The sequence below is a fragment of the Alnus glutinosa genome, chromosome 3 (genome assembly GCF_958979055.1).
Source record: "Alnus glutinosa chromosome 3, dhAlnGlut1.1, whole genome shotgun sequence".
NCBI classification, from domain to species: Eukaryota; Viridiplantae; Streptophyta; class Magnoliopsida; order Fagales; family Betulaceae; genus Alnus; species Alnus glutinosa.
Window position 1 is genome coordinate 27,451,238 of NC_084888.1, and position 21,054 is coordinate 27,472,291.

Here is a 21,054-nt window from a genome sequence, read left to right on the forward strand (position 1 = left end):
TAGTTGTTTTTGATTCATTTTCTTCCATTTCTTTACTGTTTTTCATAGATTTCATGCTTAGATTAGTTTAATCATGTGTAGCTAAGCCCTTTCTTAAGGTTTTGATTAAATCTTTTCCAAAAACCATGAAGTGTTCTTGATGTTCTTGAGTTTTTCTTGAAATATTTGATGATTGTGTAAGGCTAGAGGATTGCAAAACCAATGCTAAAAGGCTTTGTTATCAATATTTCAATCCAATTATTCATGAAAAATGGATTTGCTTGTCTATGAGTTTTCTTGAATAAAACCAACGTTCTTAAAAGAGAACGATGTCTTTTGCAATGGTTCTATTTGATATAATGTGTGTTTACTTATTAGAGTCACCTTATAGGGTATGCTAGAGCACCGGTCGTTTCATACCTTTGGTAGTCTAAAATGTTTTGCAATTGTAGTGTAACTTTTACGTGGAATAGATCGGTGTGAAATTAGATACCTTATCATTGTGGCCTAATTAGGGTTTTCATGTATTGTATATGCTTATTAGGATGTTTTATAGAGTAGTAAGATAGGGAGCATTAATCACCCCACACCTTTCGTAGTGTAAACGTTTTCAATGATAGATTAATCTTTACGTGGAGTTGTTTAATGTGAAACTAGGTGCTTTATCAATACGTCTTAATGAAAGTATTTTCATGTCGAGGTTGTCGTAATGATTGACGCCCATTACGCGCTCATATATATCATGCATGTTAGGAAGGTCCGTTTAGACTTTAAGCATTTCATTAGTTGAGGATTTGATACGATTATTACCTTAAGTTTTTTTAAGTTTGTTTCATTTTCCGCTTTCATTTATCACTTTATTCGTTGTAGCTTTAATTCTACAACTTTACTTTTGTTTTTATTTTTAAGTTAAGTTAAATACGTTCCCTTGAATATCCCATTACGCAAAACAACTCCCCAATCTCTGTGGTTCAATAACCCTTACTATAGTACAATTGATTCGTACTATTGCGAGTGGTAAAACTTATAAATTTAAAATCCATGTAGTCAAGTCTGACTACCAGGTGTAACATGAACGAGGAGACTTAGGAGAGGCAGGAGGATGCCCACATAGAGAGAGAGAGAGAGAGAGAGAGAGAGTTACAACGGTACGGTTAGAGTCTGTGGAAAGTGATGAATATATTTTAGGTTCAAAATGACGTTGTTTTGTATGCTTTTTTTTTTTTTTTTTAAAAAAAAATGACTTTCATGTCGGTTCGAGTTGGCTCAAAAATCGACACTCCAAATTTTTTACCGCCTACTGACCAAACCAACATCGGTAGAGAATTTCCCTACTGCCTACCGGCCGTCAGTATTTGGTGGCAGTTCATTTGATAGCCGGTGGGTGGCCTATCTGCCCAACCCTACTTTTGTGTCTATTATAATAAAGAAAAGCTCTGTTTGGACCTCACAAAGATGCATTTTAAGGCATTTGTGCTGCAGTTAGACACTAGTCCCAATTTTGTAAGTTTTTATTTATTTATTTATTTTTATGAGTTATAATTGGGAACAAAGAGAGGCGGGCATTTCCCACTCTTGATTCTTACATAGGAAATAAAAGCAAGAGAGATGGGAATGCCCATAACAATGATGAGAAGCGGTCCATTTGTCGACAACATGTACCTGAAGATTAGCTCTCCTAAAAACCTTGGCGGCAGACTAAAAGGGAAAATAAGATAAAAGGAAAATAACATCCTCAATAATAGGGGTGAAAGACCACTCAGAGTAGAGGTTGGCGTTGTTGATGGCCATAATCGTAGATAAGGAATCACCTTCAACCTGAATCTAAGAGAAGAAAAGGGAAGAGGCTGCTTCAGCTGCTAACAAAGTAGCATGAGCTTCACTAGTATTGATGTCCAGGAGGGGGAGTTTTTTTGCAATTGTTTATGCTCCGTTTATTTCAACGTAAAATGTTTTTTGAAAAATGTTTTCAGCATTTTCTGGTGTTTGGTGGGGGTGAAAATAATGGTAAACGGAAATCATTTTCAGTTTGACCGTAAAATTTTCTTTAATTTTTGGAAAACGATTTATGGTTTTGAAAACCGTAAATCATTTTTTGGATTTAAACTTTTCACTCTTGCACACACGTTTGTGGGAATCCGCCACCGCCGGGCACTGGAATTTGTTGGTAACCCAGCTCTACTGCCGAAAATCCCCGAATTTTAGTAACGGATTGCCAGAATCCGGCGACGTCACAAGATTCCGGCCAAACTGGCCGGAATTTGACCAGTATGGCTAGAATCTAGAAATTTTAGTTGGGAATCTTGAAATTTTTGTCAGAATCCGGTCACTTTTCGGATTCCGACAGATCAGATTTCGGCCAAACTGGCTGGAATCTGATCAGTACAGCTAGAATCTAGAAATTTTTACTGTGGAATCTAAATTTGTCGGAATCCAGCGACTTTTCGAATTCCGGCAGATCAGATTCCGACGGAATCCGACGACTTTGCCTGATTTCGGCCAAAATAGCCGGAATCTGACCAGTACGGCAAGAATTCGGCCAGTATAGCTGGATTTCGGCAGTTTTGTTTGGATTTCGGTATACAAGATTCCGGCCAGAATCTAGAGACGGAGGTCGAACGTTGCTGGATTCTAGCGACGGTTGACGGATTCCGTTTTATGCCTTGATTTTTTCGTTTGAGCCAAACGCCAAAAAATATTTTTAGGAAAATCATTTTTTCCTGAAAATTTATTTCATCGAAAATATTTTATAACGGAAAACATTTTACGTCGAAATAAACAGAGCATTAGTTGAAGTCTAAAACCATTCATAATAATTCCTTGGGAAATTGCTGGTTAATTGTCATTGTTGGGACAGTTTCCGGTATGGCGACACAAGCTTTAGTAAAATCATTCCTCTACCCTACAAAACAATTAATATCAACAAAGGAGCTCGCCGGGGGTGCCAGCTGGAACCCACTCCAATGCTTAAATCAGTATTTGGGGAAGAAATTATATCAAGTGTCAATTATCAAAAAATTCATCTGTCTCATACATGGTAGTTTTCACCTATTTATATACGAGGCCTCAACTGTTGTTCTGGATTGGGTGAGAGCTGATTCCCTAATTCCGATATCTCTTCCCAGCATATCCGAGATCTGCATCTCCAGCGTATAGTTCCCGGTATCTCGGGATTTGATGCTTTCTTTTGTTAGTATCCCGGGTTTAATGCTTTTGAGATATTTTATGGCTTCTATTGAGATTGCCTCTTGATAGGCTTTAGGCTTAGTTAGTCTTTCTAGGTTCATATATTGATGGACTTATATGGATTTAATAAGCCAATTTATTCACTGGTGGGAATATTTCCTAACAGTCATGTTTCTATCTTGAGTGAGATGTTTAGTATAAAAATTGTTGAGTCTTACATTGAAAAGATATTACAAGTGTGAGCAGTTAATATTAAATAGTTGAACTCAAATCCATCTATAGGTTTAAGCTTTTGAGTTGAATGGTGTCCAAACATGCTATATTATGGTATCATTGAAATACTCATCAAAGTCTCCTTGGAGTAGAATCAAAGGTGATCAAAGGTGAGTAGCGCGGAAAAACACACATAGCAAACAAGTGATTTGAAGACAGGATTCTACTGTAATGAAAAACATGCACTAAGAGGGTTTAATGTAGCTTGATCATGATACATAGATTATGGTCACTGTGAAATCTTACAGGAGATACAATTCAATAAACACTGTGTAGAGTGTAGTTTATTTTCTAACCTGTTTAAAAGGAGTAATTTGTTAAAGTATTGATTAAATGATTAAATTTATCTCTTCCTATCAATTTAAGCTTTTTAGATAAGTGGTAATTTAACATGATATCAGAACAGAGGTTTTGAGTTCGAACCATGTCTCCTTCATTTACCTATCATATTCAATTAAATATTCCACGTGTTGGGTCTCACCTATTTAAAGGGAGTTTGAGCCCACACGTATTAAATTAATAAATTTATCTCTTCCTATCAGCTTAAACTTTTGGGATAAATGGTGATTTAACATAATTTTTTTTTTTTTTGAAGAAAGAATGATTCTCATTAATCAAAAAGATGAAACTTGCTCAGCAAGTACAATAGATTGGATGTAAGAAGAACATTCCTCCATCCACACTTCATCTAATAATTGCGAAATAGCACATTTAGCTAAGGTATGAGTTGCAGGTATGAGTTGCAGAATTTACAACCCTACTAGCATTATTAATTTTAACCCGATGCAGGCTATGGACCATGAAAAATATATGACTTCTAATTAACTGTGTGTGTGAACAGTGAACAATAAAATATTAAATACAGAATTTAAAGGAGACAAATATTTTGTTGACGAAGTGGAAACTCAATTAAGAGAAAAATCACTCCAGGCAGCCAAACCTAGGATATCCACTATTTAGAAGACAAAGATAGTTACAAAGTAGTAGTACTCACATACCTCCGATGCAGTGGTCGTACCTTGAACTCTGACGTGTAACCCAACACGAATGCCTCCCAACTAGGTCTCCTACTTGAATGGGTCTTCAATGGAATCCTTTACCTTAGGGCCAACCCCTAAGATAGACTTCACAGCCGATCAAATCACACACTGGCAACAGCTAGAGAGCTAGCAGATCTTCAATATCTCTCTAAACACCTTCTCTAAGCTACAAGAAATTCACTATCGAATTCTTACAATTCTCAAGCCTAGGGGCCTTTATTTATTGGTTACAGGTGCAAATAAGCGTCTGACTTGAAATACCTAGGCGCTGTCCAGACGGTAGACATAAGGCATCCAGACGGAAAACTGTGTGATCGGCTTTCCAAATTTCGCTAAAATTATTTCCTGAATTGAGCCGCATCCGGATGGTGTTGCCCTAGCGTTCGGACGGTTGCACTTTAGCTGCACGCAATTTCCATATCAAGGCTTGGCACGTCCGGACCCTAACATCTGTCATCCGGACGGTTGATCTGATGCACGCAATTTCCATGTATGAAGCTTGAGCATCTAGACCATGAAGACTAATGTTTGGATGTCTGAATTTTGAATGCACAACTTGCCTTATGGATGAGAGCGTCCGGACGGGAACACACATCGTTCGAACGGTTGTAGCTGTCTTCCCATATCTGTGTCTAAGACAGAATCCCTATTACTTGTCGAACACTGAATGACGTCCAGATGGTATTGCCACATCGTCTGGACGGATGCACTTGAACGCTGGATTCTTCTCGGACGATTTGCCATTACGTCCGGACGGATGCAACTTTGAACAGTTCGAAGTTTCTAGACACTGATGGGCGTCCGGACGGTATTGCCACAGAATCATGGGTTCCAATTTCTCTGAGTTGGAATATGCACAGAATCTTCCTGGGATACTCAAAATAGCCTTGAACACTGAAGTAGCCTTCTTGCAGCTTGTGACACTCAAACTTTGTCATAAAAAGCTCTTTCCATATCAGAGAAATAAACTCTGAATATCTGAAGACTCTGAAATAAATGGCATTCCTATGAAAGCAGCAACATTACATAGAAGTGATTTTGTTCAACAGAATGCAACCAACACAAAAACTAACAAACCTTCTCTTTTGTATCTTCTATCAATTGTCCGTAGGAGCTCCAACTCAGCATGGTTTGGTTGAGTGCTAAAACTACCACCATTGAATCCCCCTCTAACACAATCTGTTGAAAACCACAATTCACACACATAGAAACAACATGCCATGCTGCTATAGCTTCAGCTGCAGTGAGATCATCTACAAGAGGAAGGACTTTAGCCAAAGCAGCAACAAACTCCCCAGATTTGTTCTGAACGACTATCCCTATACCCATCTTCTTTGACCGACTATTAAGAGCGGCGTCCCTATTTAATTTTAACCAGCCACCCTCTGGAGCTCTCCATTTAGAAGGAGTAGTAACCTCTGCCATTGAATCTATATGTTCATCTTGGTTGGAGTTTGCACAGACAGCAGCCAAGGCCCTTGCCTTCATAATGACCTGGCTTGGTGAAGTAAAAATGCCTTGGAACACATACTCATTTTTGCGAAGCCATAAAGAGCGCAACACCAATAAAGCTTCTAGGAAGTCATCCCTGTCTAGCTTGTCCTTTAGGAACTTGATGAGATGGATCCCATCGTACTCCTCAAGCAGCATCTTCTGCATCCTACGCCCGCAATCTTGCCACACTGCCACAGAGGCAGGGCAACTCCACAAAGCATGAAAGTTTGATTCTGTGTTTACTCGACAAACGAGACAAAAATGATCTTTAACTATTCCTTTTCGGAATAAGTTCTCCCTTGTCACCAAAATGTTACTGCCTAACTTCCAGAGAAATTTTTTTTCAACATTGGCGAGCACTTCCAGCTTCATAAGGCCTTCCAGAAATGATGTTTTTCACCAGGGTTGGATGACTCCCCAGTGCCCTAAGCCCTCCTCTCCATTTCAAGGTGATATGCGCTGTGAACTGTAAAACACCCGTTCGAGGACCCGGACCAGATCAACTTATCTTCCTGACTCATTGGCTTTGGCACCATACTACATACATTCGCTGCATCCATGGGGTTGAAGATATCATGAATTAAGCCATAATTCCACCAACCCGAAACAAGGTCCAATAGCTTAGCAACCAATGCATCTTGGGACAGTCTCTAAACCGGGGAGTGAACACGGTGATCGATAGAGGATGGGATGCACTTATCACCCCAGATCCGCACCTACTGGCCGTTACCAATCCTCCACATCAACCCTTGTTCCAAGAGTGGTCTAGCTTTTAGCATGCTACGCCATGTAAACGAGGGGTTTGCTCCCAATTTAGCTTGCAAAAAAGAGTCCTTGGGGAAATGCTTTGCTTTTATGACTCTAGTCAACAGTGAGTTTGGTTGCTGGATTAGCCTCCATCCTTGTTTGGCAAGAAGTACAAGGTTGAAAACCTCCAAGTCTCGAAAGCCAAGACCACCTTTTTGTTTAGTAAGCCCCAACAGCGACCAATTCATCCAATGCATTCCTTTAGTGTTCGAATTGTTTCCCCACCAGAACCGGTTCATAAGGGTGTGAATCTGAGCACACAAGGGCTTCGAGAGCTGGAAGACGCTCATGCAATAAGTTGGAATGACTTGTGCCACTGCCTTAAGAAGGACATCTCTTCCCGCCTGTGAAAAGAATTTATCCTTCCAATCTTCCAACTTCTTACAAACCTGGGACACAATACTAGCAAATGTGTGCGTCTTCGATCGACCCACTATGGCTGGGATCCTAGATATTTCTCATAAGAGGCCGTTACAGGAGTTCCAGCTGAATTACAGATGAAATCCTTGAAAGCTTTGCTCGTATTTCTGCTGTAGTAGATAGCAGTTTTCTCACTATTTAATTTATGTCTGGATGCCACTTCAGACCTCTGCAGTATGCCAAGCACTACCCCTCACTCATTGAAATTCGCTCGACAAAATAATAGGCTATCATCCGCGAAGAAGAGAAAAATGTAAGGGGACAGGGGACCCCTTGCCTTAATCCACGTGTTGGAGAGAAAACATCAAGAGGGGATCCATTAAGGAGAATCACATATGAAACCGAAGAAACACACCACATAATGAGTTGCACCCATTGTTCAGCGAAGCCCATCCGCATCATCATGGCTTTCAAGAAGATCCATTCAACCCGATCATATGCTTTAGACATATCCAATTTGATAGCCATATACCCCTTCTTTCCTTTCATTCGCTTACTCATCGTGTGAAGGGTCTCAAAAGACACCAATATGTTGTCCGTGATCAACCTCCCTGGCACAAAGGCACTCTAGAAAGGAGAAATAATCTCATCCAGCACTAGTTTTAGTCTGTTAGCGATGGCCTTTGCAATAATCTTATAGAGAACATTACACAGGCTTATAGGCCGGAAATCACTCACTGAAACAACATTAGGTTTCTTAGGAATTAGAGCTAAATGAATGAGATTTAGGGAAGGACCAAAAATACCTTGATTCAAGAACTTGAGAGCCGCCCCACAGACATCCCCTCCCATCGAATCCCAATGTTGCTGAAAAAACACACTCTATAGTCATTTGGTCCAGGAGCTGATAATTGCTACATTTGGAAGAAAGCCACTTTCAACTCCTCAGGCTGAAAAGGCCTCAGTACAGCTTCATTGTTTACTGGAGACACTATAGGGGAAACAGTCTCCAAAACCCCCGCAACCCCCTACAGCCTTGAGGTAGTAAATAAATTCTGGAAGTATGGAGAAAAAACTCCTCCAATCTCTGTATGGGATGTCTATTGATGTCCTGTTTCATCCCTTATTGCATCAATATGGTTTATCTTTCGACGATGGGAAGCTCATGCACGAAAGAATCTGGTGTTTCGATCTCCCTTCTTGAACCAAGTCCATTGAGCTCTCTGTTGCCATTTGATATCTTCCACCTCTAAAAGATGGTCTACCTCTTTCTGAAGGTGAGTTTCCAAGTTCCCGGGATATTCGTTTCTTTGCAAGAGGTCTAGCCTTTTTGTCATGGATTTCAACCGTTTGGGCACATCACCAAACTTTTGTGAACTCCAATTAGTTAAAGCTCGCTTGCAACTGTGCAATTTTTCAATGGTGGTGGATAAGGTCATGACACTGCCCCGCCCCCCTCCATTCCAAGTTTCACGAACAACATCTACACATTCAGCTTCTAGATTCCAACAAGCCTCAAATTTGAAAGAAGATCTTTTCCTGCCAGCCCTTGCTGAAGTTGCTAAATGGGCCCACAGACTGGCAATACTTGGACTTCCGCCTCAGGGAACTTCCTACACCATCCAGGATTGGCAAGTGCCCTGTCCAATCTTTCCTTTACAAAGGCCCCGAACCCTTTTTGTTACTCCAAGTGAATTTAGCGCCTTTAAAACCCAGGTCCCCCAAGTTGCTGTCCATCAATGCTGAATGGAAATTTTCCATCTGCACATTGCTACGGGTCAACCCCCCATACAAATCCAATCTGAAGGGGAATAGGTTTGGAGGTGACGAAGAATGGACAATGATTCAACTCTGGCCCCACTATCTGGACTCCCATAATAACTCGTGAATTTCCAAGGGTCCTCAAAGCCTATCAAAGCAACACTAGCACAAATATGCCGAACATAGTAGTTTATAATATCCACCACAGCAAGGTTTTTCCAAAGAAGTGCTAGACCCCCGCTTTTGCCAACCGACTCTACTGTAAGCATACCACTAAATTTCAATTTATTTCGAACAACCTGCATCCTATTGTTTCTCAGTTTGGTCTCCATAAGAAAAACTAGGGTGGGCTTCTTTTCCTTCACCCAACAGTGAAGTTCCTGAATTGTATGAAGGTGCTCGAGCCCTCGACAGTTCCAACTTAATAAACTCATAATGAGCAGCAGGACTACCTAGTAGACACTGCAAAATCACCAACATCGCCAGAAGAAATCAACTCATGCCCTTTAGCAGAAGCGAAAAGAGAAAACTCTGTGGGAATTGTAGAGCAAAAACTAACCTCCTCCAATAGGAAGCTCGAGGCTTTCGGCTTTTCCCCTGGAAGTAACTTAGGGTCTGAAATTGAGTTTGGAGGGCCCCCGACCACTACGCCGATATTGTTTGGAATCTCCGACATCTGGACTGGTTGCTTTTTAGGTTGAGGATTCACCACACCTCTAGCCATTCTCTTCCAACCGCGAACACCTCCTCCCGAACCGTCACTATCCACTGGGCTCACAGATTGAATTTTTGCAAAGCTGACACTTGGAATTTCCCTTTCCTTTCTTTTCCTGTATTGGTGGATCACTTTAGGGGAAGGGGCTTCTGGAAGTGTCCCCTATTAGTGGAGCACTCCACGTGTCCTTTAGCTACATGACTTTCCTGAGTTGGACCAATTGAGAGATCCTCCTGTGACCTTTTGGTGGGTTGGAGGCCTTTGTCCAGTAAGTCAATAATCAAGGCCTTTGGGCGGTATGAGGATCTCACAAAGCCCCTTTCCCTTGTAGGCTTTTTTGAATCACCCACGTGTCCCTCTACCTGCACATCAAAAGCAAAAGATTGGAAGCTCCTCATATTTGAACGAGACCCAGCGATTGTTCCCCGAGATAATCAGTGTTTTCCCTCACTCGGGAGGCAGATATAGATTTATCGCCACTCTGACCTGGAGATAGCGGCCCCAACCCACATCGTCATCCGCCACAACAACATCTTCCACGTTTCCCAGGGAGCTCCTAATTTGATTTCCCACTGCCCAGCTCATACATCCTAACGGCATGTCATGTCATGAATCTGGATCCAAATGGAAGAGAAGGAGAAGTCCATCTACAATGGAGAGATCTGCCCGTCGAGCTCATTTAGAATTAAAAGGGTATGGTCGTACGACCAAGGACGGCCAGCCATCACCTTTTGTTTATCCCCCTCGTCTGAGAACTCAAACAACCACAAGTTTTCCTAAATTTCTTTAACACCACTCTGCCAACCAGTCGCAAATACACACAAATTATTAGATACCTTGAGCCTTTAACTGGTGATATTTTTAAAGCACGTTTTAAAGATTGTCATTTTGATGAAAATATATTCCCATCACTAGGGAAAGAAAAGTCGTTGTCAGAAGCACGACAAGAAATCACTTGGAATAATTCGACGTTATCACATTTTGATCCTCATGAAAATCAATGTGAACTAGAAGTTCAGAGGATCATTCATTTGCAGAGTATTGCAAATCAATTGCCGGATGCATTTACTGACAACAAGAAAATAATTAAGTCTCACATTCCAGTTGCTAATTAATACTCCAGCAAAGATAGAAGTCCCTGTAGGACAATTAACTAATACAACAACAAATGAGTCTAAGGCACGCCTGAAGCGTGAAAGACCTATTGGTGCAAAGGATAAGATTTCCCGGAAGAGAAAAACACAAGGAAATGAAATCAGCGCTCCTGAAGAGGCCTTACCCACAAAACAGGCAACGAAAATTGATCCATCCAAACTTTCTGTACAAAAGTCTCCTGGAAAGAAATCCCCTGAAGAATAACCTCTTGAAGAGGAACTTCCTGAAGAGTTACCCCCTGAAGAGGAACAGGTACCTAAAAATAATGAGATCTCAATAAATTATATAAGTACAGGAGAAATATTGGATAAAAACAAAATTGTTGTCGACAAAATATTTTCATTTAAAGTTGCATTTGACATTACCAGAAGTAATGATGATATTGAACCACAATCCGTCGAAGAATGTCGATGTAGAAATGATTGGCCAATGTGGAGGGAAGCAATTCAGGCAGAATTGAACTCACTAGCAAAACATGAAGTATTTGGACCTGTAGTCCAAACACCTGAAGGTGTGTCGCCTATTGGATACAAGTGGGTATTTGTACGAAAACGTAATGAGAAAAATGAAATTGTGAGATAGAAAGCAAGATTTGTTGCACAAGGTTTCCTGCAGAAACTAGGTATTGATTATGAAGAAACATATTCCCCTGTAGTGAATGCAATTACATTTAGATTTTTTATTAGCTTGGAAGTTATAGAAAGTTTGGATATGCATTTAATGGATGTGGTTACAACATATTTATATGGATCACTTGATAATGATATATACATGAAAATCCCTGAAGGATACAAAACAACTGAAGCATATAATTCTAAATTCCGAAGCATTTATTCTATCAAGCTACAAAGATCTTTATACGGGTTAAAGCAATCTGAACGCATGTGGTACAATCGTCTTAGTGAATATCTATTGAAATAAGGATTTGAGAATAATCCAATTTGTCCATGCGTTTTCATTAAGAAATCAAAATCTGGATTTGCTATCATTGCAGTTTATGTAGATGATTTAAATCTTGTCGGGACTCCAGAAGAGCTCACAAAAGTTGCCACTTATCTAAAAAATGAGTTTGAGATGAAAGATCTTGGAAAGACAAAATTTTGTCTTGGCTTACAGATTGAACATTTTCAAAATGGAATTCTTGTTCATCAATCAACATACACAGAAAAAGTCCTGAAGCACTTTTACATGGAGAAAGCTCATCCTTTGAGCACTCCAATGGTTGTTCGTTCACTTGATGTGAAAAATACCCTTTTTCGCCATCGAGAAGATGACGAAGAAATTCTTGGTCCTGAAGTACCATATCTTAGTGCAATTGGCGCACTCATGTATCTTGTAAATTGCACACGACCTGATATAGCATTTTCAATTAATTTACTAGCAAGATACAGTTCTGCACCAACTCGAAGGCATTGGAATGGGGTCAAACATGTTCTACGTTATCTTCGTGGAACAACTGACATGAGATTATTTTATCCAAGAGGTTCAAATTCACAGTTAGTTGGATATGCAGATGCGGGTTTTCTTTCTGATCCGCATAAAGGTAGATCTCAAAAAGGATATCTATTTACATGTGGAAGGACTGCTATTCCATGGAGATCTGCCAAGCAAACACTTGTTGCTACTTCTTCAAATCACTCAGAAATTATTGTAATTCATGAAGCAAGTCGGGAATGCATATGGCTAAGATCAGTAATTCAACACATTCGAGAAAAGTGTGGTTTATCCACAATCAAAGATAGCCCGACAATATTATATGAAGATAATGCTGCTTGTATCACACAAATCAGAGGAGGATACATTAAAGGTGATAGAACAAAACGCATTTCACCAAAATTCTTTTATACACATGAGCTCCAGAAGAGTGGTGATATTGATGTGAAGCAGATACGATCAAGTGACAATTTAGCAGATTTATTTACCAAAACATTACCAACTGCAACATTTAAGAAGTTGGTGAATAACATTGGAATGCGCCGACTCAAGGATCTTTCATCATAAACAATTGAAGCTCTTCATCCTAATGAGGGGGAGTAAAATGATTATGCTGATTGTACTCTTTTTCCTTCACTAAGGTTTTTTCCACTGGGTTTTCCTTTGCAAGGTTTTAATGAGGCAATCCTAAAGCATATGACGACACACAAGAATAATGTACTCTTTTTCCTTCGCCACAGGTTTTTTTTCCCACTGGGTTTTCCTTGGCAAGGTTTTAATGAGGCATATTCTTAATGTATGGTCATCCAAGGGGGAGTGTTATGAATGCATTTATGCATTTGGTGGATGACCATTTAGTTCTATCTCTTTGAATTCTACACATTCATGTCATCTTCTAGAATTCCATAACATTCATGTAATACATTGATGTACCATTTTAATTCATGTATTACCCTTTCATATTCCTTAACCTCCCTTTATGATTTCATGTCTATTAAATGGAGTGTTGAGTTGTATGTAAAGACACACAATTATAGAGAAGAATCATACATAATTCCTGAAGAACTAGTTTCATATTTACAATCTATTTATCTTGTCTTGTTATTTTCTTTGATTTTACAACAACACTGGTTATTTCCATTTACCAATCAAGAACACCTCAAGGAAAAACAAAGTAGGAGAGAGCATGTCCGGGGAAGCATCAACACTGATCCTCTTGGACATCAAAGGTCGCATGCTGATTTGGCGCGACTACTGGAACGACGTCTCCACGGTCTAGGCCGAGGAGTTTTTCACCAAGCTCATCGAGAAGTGGTTCTCTTCCTAAATATTTTCTTGGTGTTGATTTATGGACATTTTCTTCTATTTGCAAGCTTTCTCTTCTCATTGATTCGTTTGATTGCTTTTTGCGTTTTCTGGTTGTTTCTCTTCTCACATCTTTTAGCAGGATCTAGGAGGCCAGACAGCAATTCGTTGATCCAGGTCCACAAGATGGAAGGAAACACAATCATTTGAGAAAAAAAAAACAATTTTATTTTATTTTTTTTTAAAAAAATAAGTAAATGGGTTTACCCGTCAACCCTGGAGTTGGCGGGTGACCCGAAAACCAAACAGGTTGTAAACGGGTTGGCTGGTCAACACTTTTATAATTGTGTCGGTAAACAGGTCAATCCGCCAACTCGTTTAGTCTAAAACCCTAACTCTATAATTTCATGTTGTGTTTATGTAGGATTCGCGGGTTGTGTAAGAAATTGTCAATCCTACCTTTGCCTGTGGTTTCAGTGAATTAAAATGTTTCAATTGGATTAATTAATAAAAAGATTTACATATTTCAATTTTGGAAGGGATTAATATGTTATTTAAGGTGACCATTAAGTTGGATTGTGGTTAGGAAAGGAATTAAATATGCTATTTAAAGTGTCCATTAAGTTGGATTTGGTGGTTACGATTTGTGACCATTAGATCAATTGATTTTGGACCATTGGATGTGTCTAAAAATAACTATAAATATGACCCTTTAGTCATATGCTAAGACACACAAACAAATAGCTTCTTTCTTGTATCCTAATTTCTTTTGTGCAATTTTCATTCCAATGGTGTTTTAATTCACTCTAGAAAGTGTTAATTCTAGATTGAGTATAGGGCTTCATTGTATTCTGAGAACAATTTTGTCAAAACCCTTTAGCACTTTAGAAAGAGGACAAAATAAGTTTTAAAGATATCGTCCTTTGAGATCGAGCTTAATCCAAAATTTCTTATTTATTGCGTTCGTAATTTTTTCTATTCTTTTCAGTACTTTTTTTTTCCCAACATTTTAGAATTTATTTTTGTGTTATGGAGGCATTGTCATCAATTAAAGTGATTGATAATAGCTTAAAAGTGCATATTTTCTCTATTAAAATAAGCATTATCATACTATGTTTTATCATAATTCTTGCATTTTATATTTAATTGGAGAATATTATTTAATTATTAAAGTTGAGCTTAAATTGGTATTAATGCAATGAATTGTTATTTTGTAGAAGACTAAAAGAAGAAAAACGCGTGGAGGACCAAGGAAATAAAGAATAAATTCGTGAGGTCCACGTAGAAGAAAACAAAACATGGAAAATAAGAAAAGCATCTCTTTCCATAACAAGGCAATTGATTTTCTTTCCTTATCTGGCAGATTTATGGGGACCTAACTCACACATATTTCTTACCATGAAAGAATCAGCACCTAATCATCTCTTTCCATGCATAACTCACCAACACATGTATGGAGACATGGAAAAGTCATGCGCTGCATTAATTGTCGAGATACGTGATTTGTTTTCCATGAAGAGCTAAACTTGCAATAATTCTTAAACAAGGAAAGAATCAAGAAAGCATGTGTGTGGCATCGAAAGATTTAGCAAATTAGTCTATATATAGCATGCTTTGCTTGTGCTAAAAGGAGGGAGAAGCCAGAGGAGAAGCCAGAGGAGCCAGAGGAGAAACAGAGAAGGGGGCAGTTATTGAGGCTCTCGACCAGTTTTATTGTTTGTTATTTTTTATTTTCATAAACATAAGTGGTTAAATCTCTAGCTAAGGCTAGGGGTGAAGCCTAGTTTTTTTATTATGTATTCTTGAGACTATGTTATTTGTTTTTTTATAGATTAATGATTAAATTTGGGAATGATTTTTATTTGAGAGTAATTTAATGAAACAAGTTTATTTTGATTCATTATGATTTTTGTTTATATCAAATGCTTACTTTGTTTGATTTGATATGATTCGAAAATATATTGAATGCTTAATTTATTGTGTCATGTTTTGAAATCAAATTCTCAATCAACCCATATTTAATTTATTTTATATTTACCTTGCGCTTAATTGTTTTATTTTCCAATTAGGAGAGTTATTTCTCTACCTAGTTGAGTTAAACATATATGTCTCAAGAATATGTAATAAATTGCTAGGTAGATCCCTGAAGTCTTAGTGTTTTCTTTAAATTTTTCTTTTTATTAATTTAATTTAGTTTAGTTAATTTTATTTTAGTTTATCATCTATCTATTGCTCCACTTTTTAGTGGAAAAAATCCATTCAATTTACTTTTTTGCACAATAATAGGAATTTTACTTGGTATCTACCATTCCCTGTGAATTGACCTCGTACTTATCGAGAATTTATTACTTGCGAAAACCTACACTTGAGTTTGCACCCTTTGTGGTCCAACAGTGATGAACCAAGACTTTGTACGTCTTGATCACTTTGATGGAAAAAACTTCACTCGTTGGTAACAAAAGATGTTCTTTTTCACCACACTGAAGCTTACATACATCCTTGAAGATGATTTGGAGAAAATTTCAGAGCCCACTCCAGATGATAGTCATGAGTTGAAGGAGAAGCAAAAGAAGCAAAGGGAGGATGATTTTCTTTGCAAGGGACACATTCTCAATGCCCGGTCGAATTCAATCTATGATGTGTACCGGACATCTCCGTAAGAAAATAAACCAATGTAATATTAAATATATATTCTAACAACAAAAGGGATTAATATGCTATTAAAGTGTCCATTAAGTTGGATTTGTGACCATTGGATCAAATGATTTCGGACCATTGATTATTGAATGTATCCAAAAATCACTATAACCAGGGGCAGAACTACAAGGTAGCACCATGTTTTCCATAATTTTTTTTTAAAAAAAAATATTATTATAATTCTTTAAAAATTAAAAATTTACCCCCCCCCCCCCCCCCCAATTTTCTTTATTTTTATTTTATTTTTCTATAACTATGACCATTTGGTCATATGCAAAGACACACAAGCAAATAGCTTCTTTATTGTCTCATACAAATTTCTTTTGTGCAATTCTCATTCTAAGGGTATTTTAGTTCACTCTAGAAAAGTGCTAATTCTAGAGTGACTATAGGGCTTCATTGTATCTTAGGAACAATTTTGTCAAAATCCTTTAGCACATTAAAAGGGGAACAAAATAAGTTCTAAAGATATCGTTGTTGTGATCGAGCATTGACGTCCAAAATTTCTTATTTCTTGCCTTCATAATTTTCCTATTCTCTTTCAATACTTTTTCCCAACACTTTGCTCATCCTCCCATCCTTGGAAGATTTCCTCTTAGCTTTACTAAATAGACATATACCTCTAGCAGAGGAATGACTGTATGTGCATGGGACTTATTTCGTGGGCTGGAGTGCACATCATTTTGCGTCCTTTTCATCTGTCCAAGAGAATAGTACATCAGCTGATCACCAGTGGCTACAAGGTTACAAGATTCAAAGAGCAATATATATATATCTTGGCTCCAATCCAGAAGATGTACGTCCAAGTAGATATATTTTGTTTGCCCACTACAAAGACAGCCTTGATAGAATGGATAGAAAAGAAGTGATTGGATTAGGAAGAAGAGAATATATACCAAAACCATGCAAGTTTGTCTAGTGGCTTTAGATCCATTTATGTAGCGAGCACAAGTATTTTTGAACAAAGTTCCAAGAATGTCACATAATGAAGAGGGGAAGAAAGGGTGAAATCATGACTATCATGATGCACGTAATGGACTAATGCTAACAAAAAAACAAAAAGCATATGTGTGTGTGTGTATATATATATATATATATGCAAAAAAGAAAAAGAAAAAGAAAAAGAGTGGAGACAAGTCACATCTCAGTGGGCTATTTAGCACCAAAAGGAAAATGGCTAGAGCTTGTGATGATTATTGCTATCATAATTTAGCACCATATGGGATTGAGATTTCAGGTGGCATATTCTTTCTCTATATTTAGCAAATGTTTCTGAATTACGCAAAGATAATCAAGTGGTCCCCAAATGATAGGGGGATTTGGGAAATTATTTTCTTCTCATTTCATTTTGTTTACTTAATATGGGTTTGCCATTACGATTTTTTAGACAAAATATGCGATTTTAAATCAAATCGTAGAAAATTAATTGTTTGAAATTGCGATTTGAAAACGTATAAAATTTGTTTTTTCAAATCGCAAGCAACATGGTGTTTTTTTGAAAACGCGTCATTTTAAAGATTAAATTACGATTTTGCCAAACGCTTAACTGCATTTTTAAAAATTATATTTTCAAATCACACATTTTAAAATTATACTTTTTGAAATCGCAATCTCAAACGTAGCCTTAATACGAATCTTAAAAAGTGTTACCTCTCACTTTGTAAGAGCATCAACCTCTTGCTCTTCATTGTAACACACTAAATCCTATATATACATATATCTTTTCTCTCGTCCTCTCCCTCGACGCTCAACCTCAAACAAAGAAGAGGAAGCCACTCACGGCCTCGCACTGCCCAACCCTGCTGTCGCCATTGGGGTAGACAACATCACCAACCCCAGCCACAAATCGTTGCATCTATCGGCAGCAGCACTCTGGTCCCTATTGGCTCTTATCGTCGCCATACCCTTCGTCACTTCAATGATCTTCGTGCTCGTAGCTCTCCTCTTCGAGGCTCTCTTCGTGCACTTTGTCACCGCCGTACCCGAAGGGTGCTTGTTAACTAGAGGCCTTGCTTTGGGTTGATGGTTGATCTGCTTGGGATGGCTTTTGATTAGAATCATGATATATGTTTCTTTGATTTTTGAAGGGAAATTTTGGTTGCTAGTAGTGATTTTGCAAGGTCTTGGGAAGAATATATATAAATAAAAAATAATATTTAATGAAAATAGAAAATGAGATAGATAATCTCTTGAAGTTTTTATTGAAAAATTAGAAGGTGAAATAGAAAAATGTGTTTCTTAGTCAGCTAAAATACCCAATAAGAGAAGTTTTACGTTCAATTTATGCATTGAAAGGGATTTGGGATTAGGACTCTGGGAGGGCTACCGCTTCATTTAGCTAACCGTTAATGCCTTAAAAAAGAGAGAGTAACACTATTTAGTAGAAATGAAAATCAACTCCTTGTATGGCATGTTAAGGGACTTCGCTTCTCCGCGCTCTTGTTTAAATGAATTCCTCTTTTGATCATACTTCGTATAATAGTTTACTAAATAGAATTCTTTTTTATTAAAAAAAAGAAAAAGAAAAAAAAGAAAAAGAAAAAGAAAAAGTGGCATACTATTGACATCTGATTAAAGGGAAATCATCCGTACCAAGAATCATTTGGCCTTCATCTTCGAAAGCATTATCACTGCGTACTTACACTCCTAGTTTTTATTTTGAGTTGTACAGTCCTTCTTATTGTAATTTCCTTTCGTAATGTAATTTCTTTTCATGTATCTAAAAAAAAAAAAAAAAAGGGGGGTGGAGAAAAAAAAAAAAAGTGACGTACCATTGACATCTTATCAAAGGGGAAAACAAAAAGACAAGAACATGTGGCATACTATTGACATCTGATTAAAGGGAAGGACCCAAAAAAAAAAAAAAAAAATTCATCACTTAAGAGAGAAAAAACAATTGGGGAACTAAAAACATATGGACAGCTAAAATTTGATGAGTGCCGAAACCTAAAATAATATATGCTGTCGTGTGACTGCAATTTGATTGGCAAGCTGGAACCAGTATTTTTCGATGAATAATAAATAACAGGATTTCAAATATTTGTTTTTTTATTATTTTTTTCTGTTTCCTTCTGACGGGGTGTCCGGGCAAACATGGACAACCCAAAAGCTCTAGCTAGAAACCCAATTAATAATAAATATAATTAACAAAATTCATCTGAATTGAATTTGAAAGTTGCGACTGATTAATATTTACAGACCATAAGACAGCAGTCGCCCGTTTGAGGCGTGGGATAAAATATTTTTTATATTTTATAGCATTTGATATGATAAAAATATAATATTCAATTATTAATTTGACTGGTTTTTTTTTTTTTTTTTTTTTTTTTTTTTTTTTTTTTATCAATATTAGAAAATTCCAATAGCTAATTATATTCAATATTTGGAATTAGGAAAGAGTTTTCTTACAAATTACAAACTTGATGAGAGAAATTCTTCTGACCGATTGAGTTTATAAAATGATCATGTATTTTTTGAACATATAAAAATAATTTTTTTTAAAAAAATTAATTTTATTAAAAATACATGTGATTCCTACATTTTTATTAAAATTTATTTATACTAAAAAGGAGCACAAAGGTTTGCTGAAGTTTATTTGATTCAAGTAAGAACACAATAAAGTTGCTGAATTGAACAGAAGTTCAATTATAAAAGTAATAATTGGTCTCTTTCCGATTATTGCAAAAGAACTTACATAATAATTGCCTGGGTTGAGTGAAAATTTGAAGAACTTATGGCATTGAAAATAATGAATAACAAAAATGAAGAGAATATTGTCTTGTAAATTATGTATTGAGATCACAGTTTACATTTTAGTCCAACTGAATGAAATTCTCTCCCACCCCCACCCCCACCCCCAAGAAAAAATAAAAATAAAATAAGGAAGGAACCAGCAGGAAAATAATGAGATAAAATAATATTTCAAACAATTATAAGTTATAACCAATGTGAAAAAAAATAAAATAAATAAATAATTGATATAATATTTCTACTAATTAGTCAGTGTACCATATGCTGTCCCCCAAAGGATAGAGTTCTGCCTCTGTCATAAGAGCACTAGTAGCATATATCTTATATGTGGTTCTCTTATTTAAATATAAGGAAAATGTAAAAAAAAAAAAAAAATCACAAAAAATCACAAAAAATCACCTACAGCAGGTTACCTACAAGTTTTCAGAGCATTAGGAATGTTACAGTGCTATTTCCAATGATTATTATAATCATAAACTCGATTATATCTCCTCTCACCTCTCTTCGATGTCCTTATAATAATAAAATGAAAGAAGAAAATAAAGTAAAAGTAAATATATATTTTAATGGTTTAAGAAAAATTAAAGAAAGCTATTGTAGAGTGTTTTTAGATAGAGAGCAAAAAGTAGTTTTGTCTCCTAAATTTAGAAAAAATAGTTAGGTGTATACTTCTAGTGCTTTAAAAATTGTTTTAAAAAAAAAATCCCATTTATCTGCCTTAGTCCGGAACCTTCTCCAGAAAACCCCCAAAGTGCCTGTTGTTGCCAGGGGAGGGAGGCCAGCCTCCCTCCTCCCGGCTCGTCGTGTCCCTTAGTTTTCTTAGACTTAGGTGTTTTGTTTTCCTCTCTGAGTTTTCTCAGTGGTGGTTAGATCTCTCCTGGCCTTTAGGGCTGTGGAGCTTTTGTTCCTTCCAGTAGATCCGGTGATGGCTGTCTCTCCCCTGGCCTTTTGAGGCTATGGTGGCTTGTTTTGTGTTGTTTTTCTTCCTTTCTTTCTTTTGTCTCAAGCAGGAAAGCTAATATCAAGATGTCTAGCTTGGGAAAGTGGCGGCCGTTCGTGTCATTTAACGGTGGTTTTGGCCAGTTTTTTCAATGGTTT